Raw genomic sequence first — 20,867 nt, 5'->3', positions numbered from 1 at the left:
TTAACGAACGAGAAAACTACTGTAAAAAATCTGCCTAAATGTAAATATGGATAAAACGAAAGAAGTTGTTTTTAAAAAAGGGGTGAAGTTATCAAAAAGGGAAAAATGGTTTTATAAAGGCAGTACTATAGAGACTACCACTTCATATAAATACCTTGGTGCATACTTCACTAATCATCTTTCATGGCTGGTACATGCAAAATATGCATCTACTCAAGCACGAAAGGTATTGATAGGTATATTGAGAAATATGAAAATACCTTGGGATTTAAATTTAACATCCTTTTTTAGAATACTTGATGTTAAAATCAAACCAATTACACTCTATGGTGCGGAAATATGGGATTTTAAATACTTTGATTCCATAGAAAAGGTACATTTATTTGCTTGCAAGAAATTTCTCGGGGTAAAGATGAGCACATCAAATGTTACGGTAAATGGGGAATGTGGCAGATACCCGCTCATCATATCTTCACAAATCAGGGCTATTAAATATTGGATAAGGTTATTAAGTATGCCATCCTACCGTTTACACAAAAAATGCTATAATATGATGTTACTTTATGACAAAGAAGGTAAATTGAATTGGACAACACATGTTAAACACCTACTATTTTCTACAGGATTAAATCATTTATGGTATGAACAAAACGTGGAATGTTCGCCATTGTTTCTAAATGCATTCACTCAAAGATTAAAAGATATTTACCAGCAGAAATGGTTGGAAACAATTTCATTAGCTACAAAATGTAATTATTATTCAATCTTTAAAACACACATTTATACTGAACGTTATTTATCATGTGTTAATGTTAAGAAATATAGAATAGCTTTAGCTCTTTTCCGTTGTTCATCTCATGATTTATTATTTGAAAGAGGTAGGTTTATGAATATCAAAAGAGAGGATAGAATATGTAGATGTTGTAACAATAATCTTATAGAAGACAAATATCATTTTCTTCTACTATGCCCAGCATATAATACTATACGTAAAAAATATATTAAAGAACTCTATTTTGTCCATCCATCAATTGATAAATTTTCGTCTCTGAATTGAATTCTTCAAATGAAAGTGTAATTAAAACTGTTGCGGTTTTTATTTATCAAGCCATGTCGATAAGAAATTTGTATATATGAAATGTACTATAGGCCTGTGGCCTTCTCAGTACGGACATAAAGATTGATTGATGTTATATTTGGGATTTTCTTAGTAAAGATTTTAGCACTATTGTTGGGCTGAGCCCCATCCGGAAATCAAACCCACACCCTCAGAGTCAGGCAACTTAATCTTGTCGCAGCATACGGGTTACGCCCGTAACACATTTAAGTCTGGACCTCACCATCCTGTAAGTGAAAGGGGGTGTTCTCAGCTAGCTCAAAACTGAAATTCAAGGGGATCAAGGGGATTAGGGCTTGGGGAATACAGTCTGTATCTGAACTGTGTTCACTTAGTGAAAGCTAGCACAAATAACCTGAGTTCACCAGTTTGATTTTGTGAACTGCGTTCACTTTGATTTTGATGAATTTTGGCAAAAGAAATGTCAATTTACCGCATCGTTACACACGACTGATTTTGAGATCCAGTGTTTGAGCTGGCTGAGGGTAAACCACTGTAGCAGCCACAACAAGCTGTGCTATTGGGTCACGGTGACACAAAATCACGCCCGACCTCCCGATCCGTTTTAGCTCAGACTTTTGAAACAGACTGGGTTGGAACGTTACATCGCCCACAAACAGGACATGCCAGAGACCTATGACAATGCATTCAAATCCCGGTTTCTAGGTTGTAATCTTTATCATGGGTCACAAGTGGTAACGTCTGGAATCTGCTCCACTTCAGTCTTTCCTCCAAGTTAAGCCGACATGCCGTGATATAATATCAACAAGGAGAATAAATAACGGAATCGGATGGTCAGCATTTCTGACTCGGTAAGTGTATGTCATCCTGTCCCCGTTTCAGTAAACGTGATGCCACATAGCTCCCGAACCCAGGTTAGAATTGGTCTTCAGCAACCCATGTCGTAAGAGGCGACTAATGGGATCAGATGGTCAAGCTCGGTTGACACAAGTGATCTTATCCCACTGATCACTGGATTATTTGATCCAGACTCGATTAAAGACAAACAAAGCGTTGCCCCACACAGATGGTCAGGGTTGATGCATTTAATCGTATGCAAGTTGCGTAGATCGATGCTCGTGATATCGATCACTGATCATTGTCTTGATCAGTCTCGATTAGTTACAGAGCGCCGTTGTACTGCTGTAACACTGCGCGTAGCGTATAAACAACGCACAAACAACTTTATAATGCATTGACCGTCTCCACTGTCGACAATGCTTTAGAGAAAGACATTATGGCATGTATCCATCTGGATCAATCAACATAATTGCATTGCACATTGTGTCGGTATTTGACTGATTTCCTTCTATCACCTTTTAATGGACTCATGCTATTGGCAATTATCACAAGAAGCGTTCAATATAATTTACACTTCATGCAATCGATCAACCAGTGTGTGCCAGTTAAATGGTGTTCACCGTGATGAGCCTAAACGGAAAAGCAATTGACTAACACGTTTGCAAATGAAAGCAAATCTATCATGCGCACATCCTCGAGAGACATGTTTTCCGGATTATGTTACCTTGGAGATGGAATCATTCTTCCTGGAACACTGTTGTAAACGTGTACACTCTCCTCTTTATAATGTTATATAATAATGAAATAATGAGTGAATTTATAAAGCGCTAAAATACTCCATTTGCTATGATAAATATTTACACAGTATTTACAACGAGTAGGATCAAGGAAATCTAGTAGTGGTAGTATTTTCGGAAAAGGAATGTCTTTAAATGACATTTCAAGTTGTCTATGGTTGGTGACAGTCTGATATCATGGGGAAGAGAGTTACATACATGTATGTATAGTGGTGCACTTTCTCTTGAACCCTTGAACATCCGGGTTAGAATTGGTCTTCAGCAACCCATGCTTGTCTCAAGAGGCGACTAACGAGATCGGGTGGTCAGGTTCAGATTTGGCACATGTCATCGTATCCCAACTGCGTAGATCGATGCTCATGATGTCAATCACTGGATTGTCTGGTCCAGAATCGAATATTTAGACTGCAGTCATATAGCTGGACTATTGTTGAGCGAGGCGTTAAGCAATAAACAAATACATTCTCTTGATAGATATATCCTCTTTATAACATGACAAGCGTGTATGTTGGTGGATTTTATTACACTATCAACTCTCTTTATAATACGAAATGCATGATATTGGTGCCATTGTTCACAAAGTAAAGTCCACTTGAGCTGTCACGTGAATATACACCTATGTAATTCCATTTGAATGGAGGCGGTGTAGACTGGTCGTTAAAGCGTTCGCTCGTCACGCCGATGACCCGGGTTCGATTCCCCACATGGGTATAATGTGTGAAGCCCATTTCTGGTGTTCCCCGCCCAGATATATACTAGCTTAAGTTTTAGGCAACACGCATACGTAAATTTATTCCAATTTCACAACGCCTCATTGACAGCTCATTGTCTCTATTCCACAGTCATCTAGTAACATCATGTGCTAAACACATACTCATTTTGTTTTTCTTCAAAACGAAAGAGAAACATGCATGTCTCATTTATTAATAACGATAATACCAAACCTCGGTTTAATTTTCGCATCGATTTGTAGTTAAGACAGTGTTTACCTACAAGCTCTCACGTCTCTCCGGGTTCCATCATAATGGTATAATCATGGGGAAGCTTAATTGTGATTCAAACGAATACTTAAATGGAGATTAGCTTTGTTCATTGCCAACTGCCTGCGTGTCCAGATGGTAATATAAGGTAATATAAGGCTCGGGGTAATCAGACTATACTCATTAGTACGATTTCCTATTCTGTTTTCTAGTCAGCTTAATGGACAACGTCTGTGTGTTCTTTTCAAAGACAAGCTCTGTGTACAGGGACATACAAAATGTAAAATTACCTTATTGGTGTTTGTCCAAAGTCTCCCTTGGCATCAATGGTTCTGGAAGATTAGCCTCGCTTGTTAAATGACCGATAGTTAAATGATTATGGTTAGAATATGCAAGTTGGTAATTCGAGCCTCACGTGTAAGAGGTTATTTACTAACCGCGAAGGAATAAACTGACAAATTAGTACATACGATATTATCGTTTCAAACATTGTCAAAATCTGTATGCTTCGAGGAGGCTACAATCTAAAAGACAATTCCACGATGCAAATAGAAACCACTTCATTCTGCTTGGTCAGTCAAACCTGAATAATCACCCTCTGATTCAAAAAGCCGATCTGAAGTCCTCATTACTGTGGAACCTAATGTGTCAAAAATAACATCAACAAAGTATTTTGTCTTTCCCAGTTTTCAGGGCAAAAGAGCTTGAAATTTTCTTTATACCGCTTATACTGTGACGTCACATATTTTGTGTTACATGAGTGACATGACGTCACAGTGACGAATGAAAAGTGCATGGAATGCAGGCAAGATTTGTGTAGTTACATGTTTATCTTACCTTCATGTAAAATACTTTAATTTTATTGGTCAATGACGGTTTAACAAGTTTCCGTGTCACCCTCCTAGGAGGGGGATAACTGGAAAAAATATTACCCGCTGCCACGGTAACCGCCAAGCTCTCTGCCGAGAAGCTGAAGCGCTAACAATCGTATGACGTCATGATATGACGTATGCCGTGCCCGGAGTTCGAAAACCGTTCGATGAGCTGTTTTTGTGTTCACTTTGTACAGATTTATTTTACCAACTTTCACTGCTTTATTTAAGCTATTTTATACATTGAGTGGTTTGCACACTCAGCTTAAACATAATTAACAATTTTTATAGCAGTTTCATGCTTGTCAGAATATGTTTCACTGATGTTAAAAATCCAGTCGAGAGGCAGACGCCATTTTGTTTGCATGTCATATCGTCGGTAGCGATCTTTATCATAAAATAAAATGATATTTTGTACATTTAACATGGCGGTAAGATAAATACGTTGTATGCTTCTCCCTCGGGCAATACGGTCTGATGTACGCCTCTTTGTAGCCTACGGCTCGGGTGACACTGCTACAAAGAGGCGTACATCAGACCATATTACCCTCGAGAGAAGCATACAACTTATATTTTATAATATACTGAACTGGATTTCTATATATTTATCAGATTATATCTTGTGTAATTGTTCGTGAAGTTTGCGCAAATATGTTTTATGCATATGCATATGTATAGTTTGCGCAAATATGTTACATGTATATGCATATGTATAGTTTGCGCAAATATGTGTGGTGGTGTGCATAGCGCTTAGGTCACAAATCAGTTGAAGTTAAGCAATGTCGGGCGCGGAGAGTCCTTGGATGTGTGGCCGTGTGTGAGAGCCTAACTTCTGAGAGTATCTAGGACTTCCGTTCTGCCGCACAACGAACCACATGTGATACATGTGGTCTCACCTTAGGCAAGACTTAGTGAGCTTGTTCAAAATTGCCTCTGTTCACCCAGCAGACTTACCCGGTGAAATACGTCGTGAGACCATTTACCTTCTAGCGCCGAACAGGCAGCTTTGGTTATCCGGGGTAATAATAATCAGATTGTGCGCTTTGAGCAGGATATCTAGCCTGGAAAAGGCGCGTTATAAATATTCTCATTATTATGTTATCAGTATCATCTACCGTCGACAAAACTTTGGCCATACACTTTTTATCGGTGGTTAAATCTCCTTTGTCGTTGTAGTCCTTCTGTATTACTTCTGGTAATAACTTCTAGTACCTATTTTGTCAAACGTATTCACTTTAACTGTCTATAAAGTCAAGTCCAGTTTCCTATATGGGTACAACAAGGACTGGTCGGCTCGGAGTCAGTATAGTGTGTCTGAGTGGGGTATTCATGCTTCACTGCGGCATGGTATCTCAGTGGGCTAGCACTATAAAACCAGCTTAGGTCTGGGCTAGTACAAGCAGCCACACATACACATACACAGCATGCACGTCGTCATATGAGCGAAATATTCTCAAGCACGACGTTAAACCCAATTTCACCTCACATCACCTCTTAATTAACATGTAATGTCTCTTGATCATCAGTGATCGAGTTCGTATATTTCCCTGATGTGTTTTCATACACTGTAGACGTCGAAGCACATGCTATATTGGGGATTACAGTTTCACAGTAAAGTGCAGATGCTAGAACCTCTGTTGGGTTGAGTCCCATCCGGGATTCGAACTCACACTCTCAGAGTCAGGCACCTAATCGCAAGGACACAAAGTCAGCCATCTAACCCACTCAGCCACTGCATATTACGGTTGTAACGAACTCAGCGAGACCACTAATTTAATTCGACTAATATCTACAGCTGGGACGAAAACGTCATTTCGTTATGACCGTAGCTGACTGTGTTCGGGTAATGGCGTATTCCGCCAGCCTTTGGTTCTGATGAGCCTTTACACGTCAGTGAATCACCGACTGTATGTGTTAACATTATAAGGTTCTGCGCTAATTATTATGATGACATTGCACACAATGCTATCGGAAATTTTCATTCAAACCCTTACAATTCCCTAACTACTTTTATTATCAGCCCGGTCGAAAATATTTCAGTACGTTTCGAGAGTGATTATGTCTTAACTTTGACGCTTTGAATTGACCGGAAGAATTTGAATTTCCATTCGTAGTGATTGCAATACAAGACAGGCCAGCTGACGGATGTTTGGGCGAAACCACAGGGAGGTTTGTTTATAGGTCTCCTCTTTTGAATAATGAAGTTAAACCGTTTATCAGTTCCGCTGACGAACAGCACCACTGGAAACACAAAAACAAACATTCTGAAATGAACTTAGGCTCTGACATTGACGACTTCTTCAGCTTCCAACAGAAAAAGGGCGTTAAATGTGGTTAACATTGACACTCAAACACTTCATGGGATAGCATTCTACATTTCTAAATGTGTTGAGATGAATATCCTTTTCATCAATAAGTTTGCGAGCTAATGTTACGTTAATAGAAATGTATGCATCTGGTGTCACGGAATTCTGTTTTTCTGAACTTGTTTATTACCAATTGAAACCTTTCGTGAGCATCACGAGACCACAACCGTCTTCACTGGCGAAGAGACATTGCATTCTGTCAGGTTAGCGGTAATATTTCTTAATACAGACTCTGCTAAATGCTTGGGAACCGTTAAAACATAAATTAAGGAAACACATCTAATGGAGAGTTGCCGAGTTAAATTCGTGAGCTATTCCTAAATGGTGAAGTAGAAACGACCATCTCTCAATTTAAGAGCCGATAAATCCGCAGCATACTTTTTTTTTTCAACTGATCAAAAATGCGAAAATAACTTTAAAGTTCCAGGTTTTCAATCTACAAACATCCAGTCGAGATTATGTTTTTGCTGATCAAACATTTGTTGGTATTAATGTTTGTATAAATTGTAACAGTAGACTTTGTGAAATATGAATCGTTGACTTTTACAACGTGAACACTACAAAGAACCTTCACGTTCTAGTGTTGGTTGTTTTCTGGAAATCCAGTGATATATACTCATGCCATAATGGTTGTCATCCCCTTTAATTGTTCTAATTGGAGAGGGGGTGGGGGTGTGAGGTGTGTGTGGGGTGGGGAGGGGGGTGACAACCATTATTGGCATTAACACATGGTAAATTACGATAAAAGCGTTCAATTGACATGACAACAGCTGCCAGTGTAGAAGTAGGGGCCATGAAGTATAATTTTCATCGCAGAGATGTTCACCATTACTCGTTCCATTGGCTACAGTCGTGTCTTCGAATAACATTCGCCGAGTAATAATCTATTAGCGTTTCACCCTGACTGTGATCAGCACTATTCAATAGTCATGCCCGTGGGCACAATAGTGTTTCCCAAATTGCCCTGCTGTTTCCGTCTGTACTGGAGTCTGAATTTCAGCAGGGATCCTAAAAATCCCAACAATGGAAACTGGACAAGAAGATTAACTTCTCCGTAAGGTATAACGATGAGCTTACATGGCTCGATAACTGTCAACAGGTCATTTCCATTTCCTGATTTACTCATATGAGTAAGAAGTATAGGAAAGCAGTGAGGCCTCATCTGTGTCAGTTAAGACTTGCATTCAGTTCAGAATGACAAATGACTACCCACACAACTATTTGAAAAGCGGGTTAAAGTCGACTCTACAATTGTCTCCAAAATTCAAGCAAACTTCAAGCAGTCGTACCATTTGTTGTCTACATTTCACAACGGTTGAGACAAAACTAAATATTTGATTCATAGATTTAAAAGAGATTCATCAGACTTTCATTCAAAACTATTTTGGTCAGGGTAAGAACATTTGGGAACCGATCGCATGTGTCAACCAAGCCTGATCACCCGATCCCGTTAGTCGCCTCTTACGGCATTATTTAGAAGTTTGAGAGTAATATATGGACAAACTTTATGGATGAACAACTTTTTTATTCAGGCGATGCGACGTTTAATAAAAGAAGCTGTTCATAAATAAAGTTTGTCCGTATATGTAAAATAATAGGCTACAAATTGCAAAATTGCGGTTACTGAAACACTCAAAGAATGAGTGACAATATTTTGTTTGATTGATCTGAGCAATTCGGAACCGATGACATGACTTACGACAAGCATGGGTTATTGAAGGTTCATTCTAAGCTGGATCTTCACGGGTACTTGTGATGTGGGATGCTTTATCACTGTTCAGAAGCAGGACTATGCAGTCACACACATTCAAACCAATGATGACATATGAAGTTGTTGAAGTACCTTATTCCAAATATGACCAGTACTCAACATTGACCTTGACCATGGCCATGCTGTTAGCCAGCTAACAATTTCATGTTGTCACGTGACGTTGTGATAAGTAATTTTCACGTCGCCACAAGGTTAAAGTTATTTGATGCTAACGCATGTTACGTTGTCTTAACGTTCTATTTAACGTCACTATAGCTAGTTGAATAGTTTTCCCAGTAGTGAGCAAACAGTACAGAAATTCACTTCAATGTTTATGCGTCAATTTGCGTGTAGGTTTAGTCATGTGTTTTCTTAAGCTGCGTGATTCCATCGTGACACCACTGTGGAATAGTCGATATCCAACGTTTTGACAACGTATATATACTGAACCGCAAAAGAAACGCAAGTTACTATTTTCAAAACATACGTTCCAAATGCATTCCTTTGAGGACAACAAAGTATACCATTATAGAACCAAGCATTCGAAGATGGTTTTGCCGTTGTTGCCGCTTATTCTTGACCATATCGCCCAAACGCAATCATTTTCATGTTTTTCGTGTTTTTTGCATGAAGTTTTTGTGTTTCACACAAAAATGCGTGCATTTCACTCCAATTTGAAGCTTTATAAGGCAGGTCATTCAAAAAACACCATAGAACACAAAATTGACTGTGACAACGCGGAGAATACATGCCACGTCTAACTGAACAGCAACGAGGAATCGCCGTTGGAATGTTGCAGACCGGATCCACACCAACTGCAGTGGCCAGGCACTTCAGATGTCACGTGACAACAATCACAAGACTATCCGTAAGGTATCGTCAAACCGGTAATGTTCGAGACCGACCACGTTCAGGACGTCCCAGGGTAACAACGCCAGCGCAAGATCGTAACATCCGGGTGACTCATCTGCGTAACCGACAGCAACGAGCAACACAGACAGCTGCAACCATTCAAGGGCCACAACGTCACATCTCTGCAGACACTGTTCGTCGTCGTCTGAGAGCAGCAGGGATCAGATGTCACCGTCCTTACGTCGGACCGATTCTGACGCAACGTCACCGCCTAAATCGTTTACAGTGGGCGCGACAACACCAGCGTTGGCGACGTCAACAATGGCAACAAGTGTTGTTTTCTGATGAGTCCAGATTCCACTTGTCCCACGCCGATGGCCGATTACGTGTATGGAGACGACGTAATGAAAGCTACGCCAACTGTTGTGTTGTGGAAGCTGACCGCTGGGGAGGTGGAAGTCTCATGGTATGGGGTGGCTTCAGCTATCACCACAGAACACGTTTACACGTGTTTCGTCAACGTGTGATTGCTGTAGTCTACAGAGACCAGGTCCTTCAACACCACGTTGTACCGCTATTCCAGGCCCAACCTCAGCTCCAGACGTTCCAGCAGGACAATGCTCGTCCTCACACTGCACGGGTCTCTATGGACTTCCTCAGAGGGAACAACATTGCTGTACTGCCCTGGCCCTCTCTGTCCCCGGATATGGCACCAATCGAGCATGTGTGGGATGAAATTGGTAGACGGATACAGACAGCTGCTCAACCTCAAAACCTTAGAGCTTTGGAAGCCAGATTGGTCAGGGAATGGAATCAAATTCCCCAACCCTTCTTTCAGACACTTGTTGACTCGATGAGACGTCGTTGTGCTGCCTGCATTGCAGCCAATGGTGGTCACACGCGCCCCTGATTGACACACTTTTTCGTGACATTTTTGGTGTGTGAGGGTGGAGTGATAACATATGCGTTTACAGTCAACTTGAGTGTTCTTTTCACCAGAGATCACGACTCATTTCTTCACCAATCACTTGTCTGTTGTTTTTTCGTAGTGTTAAGATTGTTTGTTCCACAGATTCAGAAATATTGACATTTCTAAATCAACTTGCGTTTCTTTTGCGGTTCAGTATATGTAACGTTATTGTAGCGTTGTGAAATAACGTTATAAAACGACGTAATACTAACGTTGTGACGACGATGTGTTACCAATCTACAACCTTCTCACAACGTTGCTGTAACATTGTGAAATAACGTTATAAAATGACGTAATACTAACGTTGTGACGACGATGTGTTACCAATCTACAACGTTCCCACAACGTTGCTGTAACGTTGTGAAATAACGTTATAAAATGACGTAATACTAACGTTGAGACGACGATGTGTTACCAATCTACAACCTTCCCACAACGTTGCAAAAACGTTGTGTGTTAGCTGGTAAAAACGTCTACTCTCTTTCAGGCATACAACGTCCGCTGCCTAAGTTAATCTTCTCCAAGGGGCGGTGGGGTAGCCTAGTGGTTAAAGCGTTGGCTCGTCACACCAAAGTCCAGGGTTCGATTTCCCACATGGGTACAATGTGTGAAGCCCATTTCTGGTGTCCCCCGCTGTGATATTGCTGGAATATTGCTAAAAGCGGCGTAAACTATACTCACTCACTAGTCTTCTCCACATGTATCCATAAAACGAGAATATTCTCTAAAAACAGTGTTCAGCCAAATTTACTCAATAACTCCCCATGACCCGCGATCTTTAAATCATTCTCAATGTAAATCCAATTTGTGGTTTGACATTGCCGTCATTACGAAATAACTCCAGTAACTGAGATACCACATTTGGGTTCCGAGAAATAAATGAATTAACAGGATGCCACGTGTAAAGCACAGCTTCCACAAGCATGTCACCTAACCACATCACACAGAAACAAGAGACGGAAGGGCATCTGGAATACACACTTGTAGTCATGTGGGGCTTACTTCCTGTCTGAGGAGATTTACATTGTACTCCCGAGACTTCAATGTGAATGTATTATTCTGTGTAACAAATACCAGTGAAGGTCCGGGTCAGACTGTAGGGTTATCCTATTAGTGGTATGTAAATGACGGAGTTATGTCCATTGCGACTGAAGTGATGGCTGCGACCATGTAAAAGCACATGTTGTTATGGTCATTCTTTGAGGAAGTCCCTTCGGTGTTTCCCGATAACAGAACAAGACTATTGAATTTCAGTAACCCATGCTTGTTTTAGAGGTGAGTAACGGGATTGGGTGGTCAGGCTCGCTGGCTTGGTTGACACACGTCATCAGTTCCCAATTGCGCAGATCGATGCTCATGCTGTTGATCACTGGATTGTCCGGTCCAGACTCGATTTTTTACAGACGCCGCCATATAGCTGGAATATTGCTGAGTGCGGCGTAAAACTAAACTCACCCACTCACTGTGTCACAAAATGGCTTTAAATATTTGGTTTTAACGTTTATGAAAAGCAGGACATGCCTTTTTATGAACATAGACAAAAATCAGTTGCATCACTTTGCATGAGTGAGTGAGTTGGGTTTTACGCCGCTATTAGCCATAGTCCAACAATATCACGAACAAGTGAACAAGGAATGTAAAAGTAAGTGAGTTAAGATTTTAAGTCACATCGGCAGTATTTCAGCCCTATCATGCCCAAACAAGTTATACATTCATAATACATGCAATTAGTGAGTATGGTTTTACCGGGAGAAGCTTCTCGTGATCCTAAAACACAGCTGGAGCACTTCTATTTGGTATAACGTTATATGGAAACGGTGTGCGAAATAGTCACTGGCCCGCCAGCCCCTGGCTAGCAAAAATCCTAAACTCTGTCAAAAAGAAACGCAACCCCTGTCCTCAGATATGAAAAATTCGTTTGAATGAAGTTATTGCTTCCAAACTAAATGTTATTCGAATGTATTGAAATTATACACGTAATTAATGAAGATTACCATCCAAACAACTGCATTTGTACGCATAAGTGTATTTTATTGCTTATTCCGTCACAACGCATGAAATGACCCTCATGGTGACTTCGCACAAAAAACACATGCAAATCATGAAAATGGCAGTTAATGTAGGGGTGTATAAAAGCCCATGTGCTTTCGTATTATATTCATTCATTTGTCGCATGAAAAGCTGTGTGAAAATGCCACGATTGAGTGCTGCCGACCGAAATATCGCCATTGGTCGTGTCGCCGGAGAAAGTTTTGGAACTGTTGCACGGCACCTAAATGTTCACAAACAACGATATCCCGACTTTGGAGCCGCTACAACAACTTCAATTTGACCAACGATCGCCCGAGAAGTGGAAGGCCAAGAATCACGACCCCTTCAAGATCGGTACATCCGGGTCCATCACCTGCGTAATCGGCATGCCCTACCAACCGTGACTGCCACACAAATACCAGGTTTGAGGAGAGTGTCAGCTCAAACGATTAGGAACCGTCTGAAAGAAGCGGGTTTACGTGCCTGTAGACCAGTTGTTGGACCTGTACTACGCCCCCTACATCTCCGCCGACGACTCAGGTGGTGCAACAACGTAAGGATATGGACTTTACAAAACTGGAGGCGCATCTGGTTTTCTGATGAATCCTGTTTTCTTTTGCAACATCACGACGGAAGAAAACGTGTATAGGAGACGTCATGAACGTTTTGCGCCCATCTGCGTCCGACAGGGGACAGATTTGGCGGAGAAAGCGTTATGGTTTGGGGATCCATCTCATACAACCAGAAATCAGACTTGGTGATCGTTGAAGGGAACCTGACAGCCCAACGTTACATCAACCACGTATTACAGCCTCACCTTCTCCCGATTATTGACCAACAGACACAGATTTTTCAACCAGACAACGCCCGGCCTCATACTGCACGTGCAACAATGAACTTTCTGCAGAATTCCAACGTCAATGTCTTGCCATAGCCCTCTAAATCACCAGACCTCAACCCTATTGAACACCTGTGGATACTCTGGGTCGACGCGTACGTCAACGTCAGCCGCCGCCACAGACGCTGCAACAGCTCGGCGTTGCACTGCAGGAGGAGTGGAGAGCCATTCCCAGGAAAGAATCCGGCGTCTTATCCGTTCTTGTCCAAGGAGATGCCGTGCAGTGATTGCAGCTCGTGGTGCTCATACGAGATACTGAGAAAGACGCCCCTGGTGACAAACTGGTGTCTGTGAGATGACTTTGAAATGACAATTTTAAACATGCCCATCTTGGTTATTATTCTGCCAAATTTCAGACTTCTGTCTTAAATAATAAAAATGCTGTGTCGTCTTAAAACTTCAGATCAAAAATCTCTAAAATACAGGGTTGCGTTTCTTTTGACAGAGTTTATCATTAGCACACCGTCGCCATGGAGGATCTTCAGATGGAACCAGAATGGAACCAACAAGGATTGTCTGGCATCTTCTTAGTACTTGAATCCGATCGAACGTGCGCGGGATGGTCTCCATGATCGGCAAGTCCTGTCACGATGACGTTGCGTTATCTGGAGGGTGCCTAAAGGGAAGGGTAGAATCTGATACTTCAAGCAGATATACGAGCTTGTTGATGTGCTTCTAAGCTTGTATGTGATTCAGAACCAGGAAGGTTCTACCCGATCTTGAGTCGTGATTGTGCTTGAAGGGGCTTCGGTCATAATGACATGGGAAGGCTCCAGCTTATGGCTGTGTCTGTAGTCTGATATCTTGAAAGTGATCATCAGTGGCCATCGAACAATGAATGATATGCCAGTCGTTACATCATCATCATCATCATCATCATCATCATCATCATCATCATCATCACCATCATTATCATCATCATTATCACCATCATCACCATCATCATCACCATCACCATCATCATCATTATCATCATTATCGCCATCATCATCATCATCATCATTATCGCCATCATTATTATCATCATCATCATCACCACCATCACCATTATCATCATCATCACCACCACCAGTATCATCATCATCATCACCATCACCATCACCATCACCATCATTCATAGCCTCCAATCACAGCAACGACGATGTATTTTTGTATTGTTTACGTATTTTTGTGTTCACAGATAACATACATTACAAAGAGTTAAGGAGTAAAAGAACTATACCCCTCCTGCGATTGTTTTATAAAGTTGGTTTTCTTCGTAAGCACGATCGCAAATATGAAATGAAAGGGCGTAGTTGACACCCAAAACATACTTTCATACATACATTTCTACTATTTATTTTTTTATATAATTTCAATAAAGACTGAAGAAAGGTGTCCTAGGAATCTAACATTAGAAAACATTGCTTTATCAGGCGCATATACACAATCCCTACATAGTAGGGGTCACGTGGTTGCAAATTCACCTATATATTTTATTGATTTTAAATTTGACACAAAATAAACATATCATTTTGCAGAAATAAGTGATTGTTAAACAGACCTAATCAAACGCCGCCATATTGCTGGGATATTGCTGAGTGCGGCTTAAAACAACAAACAAACAAGTCAAATTAGCAAGTTCTTTTAGTATACGGCATCCTGAAAAACAAAACGGTATACTTTCTTTCGCACATCAGTTTAGTTAGGGGAGAATTGTTTGTATTTTGTTTTTCATATCGTTTACGCGTCGAAACAAACCTGTTTTGAAACGTTTAAATGTTGTTCACACTTTCCTTACCCTCTTATGTTCATGTCAACTTCGTGACTTCTAAACATTAATCTTACAACATGATGAGTAGGACATTGTTTTTATTGTTTGCTGTAGGTAGACGTCAAGGTGATTGCTGGAATACGAGGTCACCCGAACCCGATCCTGGTTAGAATTGGTCACCAGCAACCAATGCTTGTCGTAAGAGGCGACTAACGGGATCGAGTGGTCAAGTTCGCTCACTTGGTTGACACACGCCATCGTATCCGTATCGACCGTTTCATATGATCCTAATCAGTGATTGTCTGGTCCAGGCTCGAATATTTCCAGAAGGTCGGCGTATGTCTACTGCCGAGTGCGGGGTTAAACAAAACCAAAAACAAAACCAAAAACACCAAAGCGACCGAGCGAACAAGGAATGTAAGCGAGTTAAGATTTGAGGTCAGTATTTCAATATTGGTGACTAAAACAGGTTATACATTCATAATACACGAAATTACCACATAAAAACCTGTCAAAAGGAATATCACAGATATAGATGTAAACTAGCAAGTGAATCTAACATTTTTGAACTATTGAAGTCAATACCATATGAAAAGATCACCAACAACTGAAGGTAGACCAGCATACTAAGGACTATGGGGACTTACGGGTTGCGACCCAAGGAATATGGGTGTCATGACCTGAACCCCCTCAATCCCCGACAACGATAGACTGCATGATACTGATGCCCTTAATACTGCTATTTATTAACCCATTTGTAACAAGACAATCCAACTTTTAAACTGTCCATTGTATATTGACAGTAGTTGGCAACTTGGCAGAAGCAGACATACGAAATGCAAAACGGTATACTTTCTTTCGCACATCAGTTTAGTTAGGGGATGATGAACGGCGGGGGACACTAGGAATTGGCTGTACACATTGTACCCATGTAGGGAATCGAACCCGGGCCTTCGGCGTGACGACAGAACGCTTTAACCACTAGGCTACCCCGCTGGCCCAGGGATGATGAGAAATGTTTGTATTTTGTTGTTTTTCAAATCGTTTGAGTGTTGAAACACACCTGTTTTGAAACATTTCATTGTTTTTCACACTTTCTTTACCCTCCTATGTTCATGTCACCTTCGTGACTTCTGAATATTAAACTGACAACATGATATTGTTTTTAATAATTTCATTGTTTTTTGTTGTTTGCAACGGCCGAAGGAGTCGACACAATCGCGCTTGAACCACTTCCACAAATTAATCTGCACATCACGCGAAAAATCTTTTTCGTTTAAAAAAATATATCAAGTATTGGGCACCTATCATCAAATACTCACGCAGGCTGTCATTCAAGCATTAGTTTGATTCCTTGCTTACCATCTGTGTTATGATTTTATTAATTTGTTAATTAACACCGCACTCAGCAATATTCCTGCCATCTGGTGGGCTATAAATATTCGAGTCTGGATCAGATAATCCAGTGACCAAGAGCATGAGCATCTACGCAGTTTTGGATACGATGACATGTGTCAACCAAATCAGCGAGCCTGACCACCCGATCCCGTTACTCACCTCTAATACAAGCATGGCTTGCTGAGGATTTAAATAATATTCACCAGTGTTTTAACAATGAAGCTGTTATGATTGAGGTTGTGTTTTTATCCGACGTTTTATTGTTAAAATGTCTTTAACATGGTAATAGCGCTCCGTTATTTTCTGTTCATTTGGAATATTTACATGTATTGTCAAATCACGTCCCATTACAAAGTTCATGACTGAGGACGTATTTAAAGAAGCGTCGGAATCGTTTACGTCAAGTCTCAAAGAATACATATTTGGTCAAATTCTTTGCATTTCCCATTCATGTTTAACACAACGGACATATTTGCAACCATTTTCATTTCTTCTGGGATTTTATTCCAAATGTTTTGGAATAAACTTAATATATATGCTCCATTTTTTCGGTTGCGTCTCAGCCAGTGACTACATAAACAGTGAAGAACGAACACATAATTCATAACAATGCATAAATGAATATCGTTTTTTGTTTGTTTGTTGTTTAACGCCGCACTCAGCAGTATTCCAGCTATATGGCGGCAGTCCGTCAATAATCGAGTCTGGACCAGACAACCCAGTGATCAACATCATGAGCATTGATCTTCGGGATACGATGACATGTGTCAACCAAGTCAGCGAGCCTGTCCACTCGATCCCGTTAGTCCACTCTTACGATAAGCATTGGTTGCTGAAAACAATTCTAACCCAGCTCCGAAGCTGATCGCGTCTCGAGCTGACAGTCTAATGAATGGCATCGTGATCATCGATCTGCGCAGTGTGGATATGATGACATTGATCAACCAAATCAGCTATACTGACACCAAATCAATGCGTAGCATCTTATGACCAAATGACAACCACAGCAGTTGATTGGAAACATCAGTAATTATATACATGGTGACATAAATCTACTTCACAGCATGAATAATTGAGCCACACAAACCAGTACTGGTGTGTTGCCCTGCGTAATGTGGCTCGAGAAACCATTTGATAGATGTATCTACTAAAACGACACCCGCAGGTATGTCAATGAGCAATTATCTGCGTCAAGAACACTGTGAATTGTGAGAGGCTTTCCTTTTAAAAACATCGTTACTGCTGGCCGCAATTGGTGATGCGTGTGCAAGCTAATGGAAAGATGACATTTTGTATAACTTCCCCTCCAGGGATCCCGTTAGATGGGTCGGTTCACTGCGGGGATACATCTACATCTAAACCAGCAATGGTTCTAAAAATCTTAATTCAAGATTCACGTGTCAGGTCTCTCACGTGTTCTTAGGAGCATGTCATACATCTCTACACCATCATTGAGAAAAAGAAAACAATGTATTTGTTCTGTTTTGATTGTATGAAAAGCAACTACGATCGAGGTCTTGGAATCAAACATGATAAAAGTTTCGAAGTTTCAGGTAGTTTTTCAAAGGCTTCACTCATTGGTGATTGGCTTAATAAATAATCTGGCATAAACTTTATACACTGTTACTGACTTTCATTTGTGACAAAGATGTGACATATCGTGACAGCAACGTGACTAAACCACAGAATATGATGATCACGATGTATTACAGAGACGTAAATATTCGTGTTCGTTCTTTGAAACAAAGTAAATCCTCACGGCATCGATTACAAGCCAACTTTTAATTTTAAAGTTAAATTTATTCAAACAGTGAACTCATCTGATTTTCACAGTGACCATCCATGTAAAGTATCCGTTAAAAACAGTTATAATATTATTAGGAACATCCTGTCATTAAAGGCAATCAAGGGGTTTCTGTCACCGTACTTGTGTGGACCCTCGTCCTGATAGGATTCAAGAATGAGCTACAGAATCAATATGCATTTACAGAATGAAGTATAAACAGTTCGTCATCTCTCGCTGTTATGTCATTAATCTGACAGAAATTATATATTACCACACAACGTAACATTTCTATCAACAAGAAAATCCATTTGTACTAGTGTTGGGAATTGGTTGAAAGCTCACAATAAATAATTGGTTCGATACCAACGAGCAATCATCGAAAACATTGGTTAGTGTAATTTTTCAGATTTTCCTATTCAAGTTGTTATTGCAGATAAGTTTTCTTAATAATATTTACCAACTGATAAATATGACGTTTCAATAAGTGAAGTCAGCTCTAAGAATTAAACTCATTTCAGTCGTGACAACTTCTAAGATACGTTCCACTGTCAAGTGTTTCAAAAGGTAGTTCCAAAATCATTTGTGTTCGATTATGAGGAATTGTGATTGATTGCTTGGTCGTTTGGTCACTGCGACCAATCTTCAATTATTTCAATTACTTGGAACACCACTAATTTGTACCATGGACTCTCGCCCTGTTTTGATTCACGAATGCTACTGAATCAGTGTGAAGTTACAGAAAACACGAGAAACGTTTGTCGCTGGCAACGAAGAATATAATGTTCGTCATGAGTACGTAATTGATCTCACAGGAGCGGTACTTGACCAGGAAACGTAACTTTTGGGTAGTCCTGTATTAGAGATACAGGTTGGTAATCATGGGGTAGTCCTTACAGCCAACGTCACAGCCCTTCTTGGACACTGGCTGCCAATGTGGCCTTTCTCCATTTTCTCTTCTTTGACAATTGAAAACCCGCGGTATTTTGCAGTACAAATTTACATAGTCAATAGTTCAAGACCAACGACACTTTGTATTTAACGTTCAGCACTTACAGTACAGCAATGCGTGTCTTTTTTTCTGACGTGAATCAGTGTGGAAGGGTGTATGAAATAAAGGATTCACCAGAAATGGGCTTCACATATTGTACCCATGTGGGAATCGAACCCGGGTCTTCGGCGTCACGAGAAAACGCTTGAACCCCATCGCCCCTAGCGCAGCTTGGAATTCATGCTAGAAATACTGTGAATGCAAGTATATAATGAACGCGATTACTGTAAGTTCTACTAATAGTCCACAATGAACAACTCCATTCCAATATATGGGCAAAATGAGTCAAGAAAGGAAAGATTAACTTTCCTTAACATCGGCATGAAAGGTAAAATACACATCCCAACGGTCATAGTTAAAGTTATCAGAAATTCGGAAGTAAAATAGTTTTATAGCACCTGAAATTCAGAACTAGTGACAATGTTTGACAAAACTATAGATCACCATGGCTTGACAACCTAGAATTCTGAAAAAGAAAATGTTATCTTGACACATGTTTAAAAGGCTTCACTGTGAGCACAAAACTCCACGAACTGAAACAGAACCTACCTTAGAGTGAGCAAACGCCTAACTCTTGAAGATATACTCGCTGCCAGAACTACCTGTTCCTCTCGGGATGAAGGGTCTTCTCAGCCAGCCAGAGGTACGCGCGCGTCTTTTGTCAGCACTCGTATTGATCTGAATGAGCCCAGGAGTCTAGGTAGGCAGGTATCGACCTGGAGGGTCTTTAAGCTTACTGGTACCAGAAACAACTGGCTTGGGAACATGCACGGTCGCTTGTCTCCAATCACTGCGAAAAGCGTCAGATTTGGACCAAGGTCCAACAAGATAGGAACGAGATGTCAGCGAGACAAGTTATCGATGTTGCTTTCTCCGTTGTTCATTTGTCGTTTTCATAATTTATTCGTCGTGTTCCATGGTATAATACTAATAACTACGATATGTTTTTCATTTATATCCTAAACTTGCCTGTGTTGAGAAACCCGATTTAACATCAAAGTAAAGTGTTTTGAAATGATATACTGTTTTATTAACTGAGTTCATGAAAATGATTTCAAAATTTTGTCATTTTATAGGACGCATTGCGAACAAATATTTGTCATGAGCATTGCATAACACATAATATTCCTCATGTACATAAATAATCATATTGTTTTATTTTATAAGAATACGTCATTCAAAATTCAGCAGTATTTTATCTTGTCCTCTATTTCGTTTTATTTTGTCACTATAAGTCATCTACTTTTTTTAAAACTTGAGTTTCGATGACTCTAAAGAAGATATACTTCATTATGTAGCCCTAAACGTTTCGTCTGACGCCTCATCTCCACGTATTTCCCTACATCATTGTAACCATTTTCATTTGTTGTTGGTACAAATGCTAAAAAGCTTAAACCAGCATCCGTTCTGGCTCTTACAGCAAGCTTGCGAGACTTGATATAACTTCA

The 20,867-nt window shown here is 40.3% G+C and overlaps 1 protein-coding gene across 2 annotated transcripts in view; it reads right to left on the bottom strand.

The window, feature by feature from the left end:
• LOC124282745 (LWamide neuropeptides-like) overlaps positions 1-20,226 on the bottom strand; it is a 164,305-nt gene extending 144,079 nt beyond the window's left edge. Inside the window, exon 1 of one of the 2 annotated variants that reach the window (XM_046718767.1) lies at positions 19,969-20,226. The gene's annotated coding sequence lies outside the window, so the exon portion shown is untranslated. The remainder of the gene's footprint in view (positions 1-19,968) is intronic. The other variant, XM_046718766.1, reaches the window with a different exon arrangement.
• Positions 20,227-20,867: the final 641 nt, after the last annotated feature.

Source organism: Haliotis rubra, unplaced genomic scaffold (assembly GCF_003918875.1).
Source record: "Haliotis rubra isolate DU_JTF1 unplaced genomic scaffold, ASM391887v1 Scf302, whole genome shotgun sequence".
Lineage (NCBI taxonomy): Eukaryota > Metazoa > Mollusca > Gastropoda > Lepetellida > Haliotidae > Haliotis > Haliotis rubra.
Note: the sequence above shows the minus strand (reverse complement) of the source record. Positions and strands in the feature narration are given on the sequence as shown.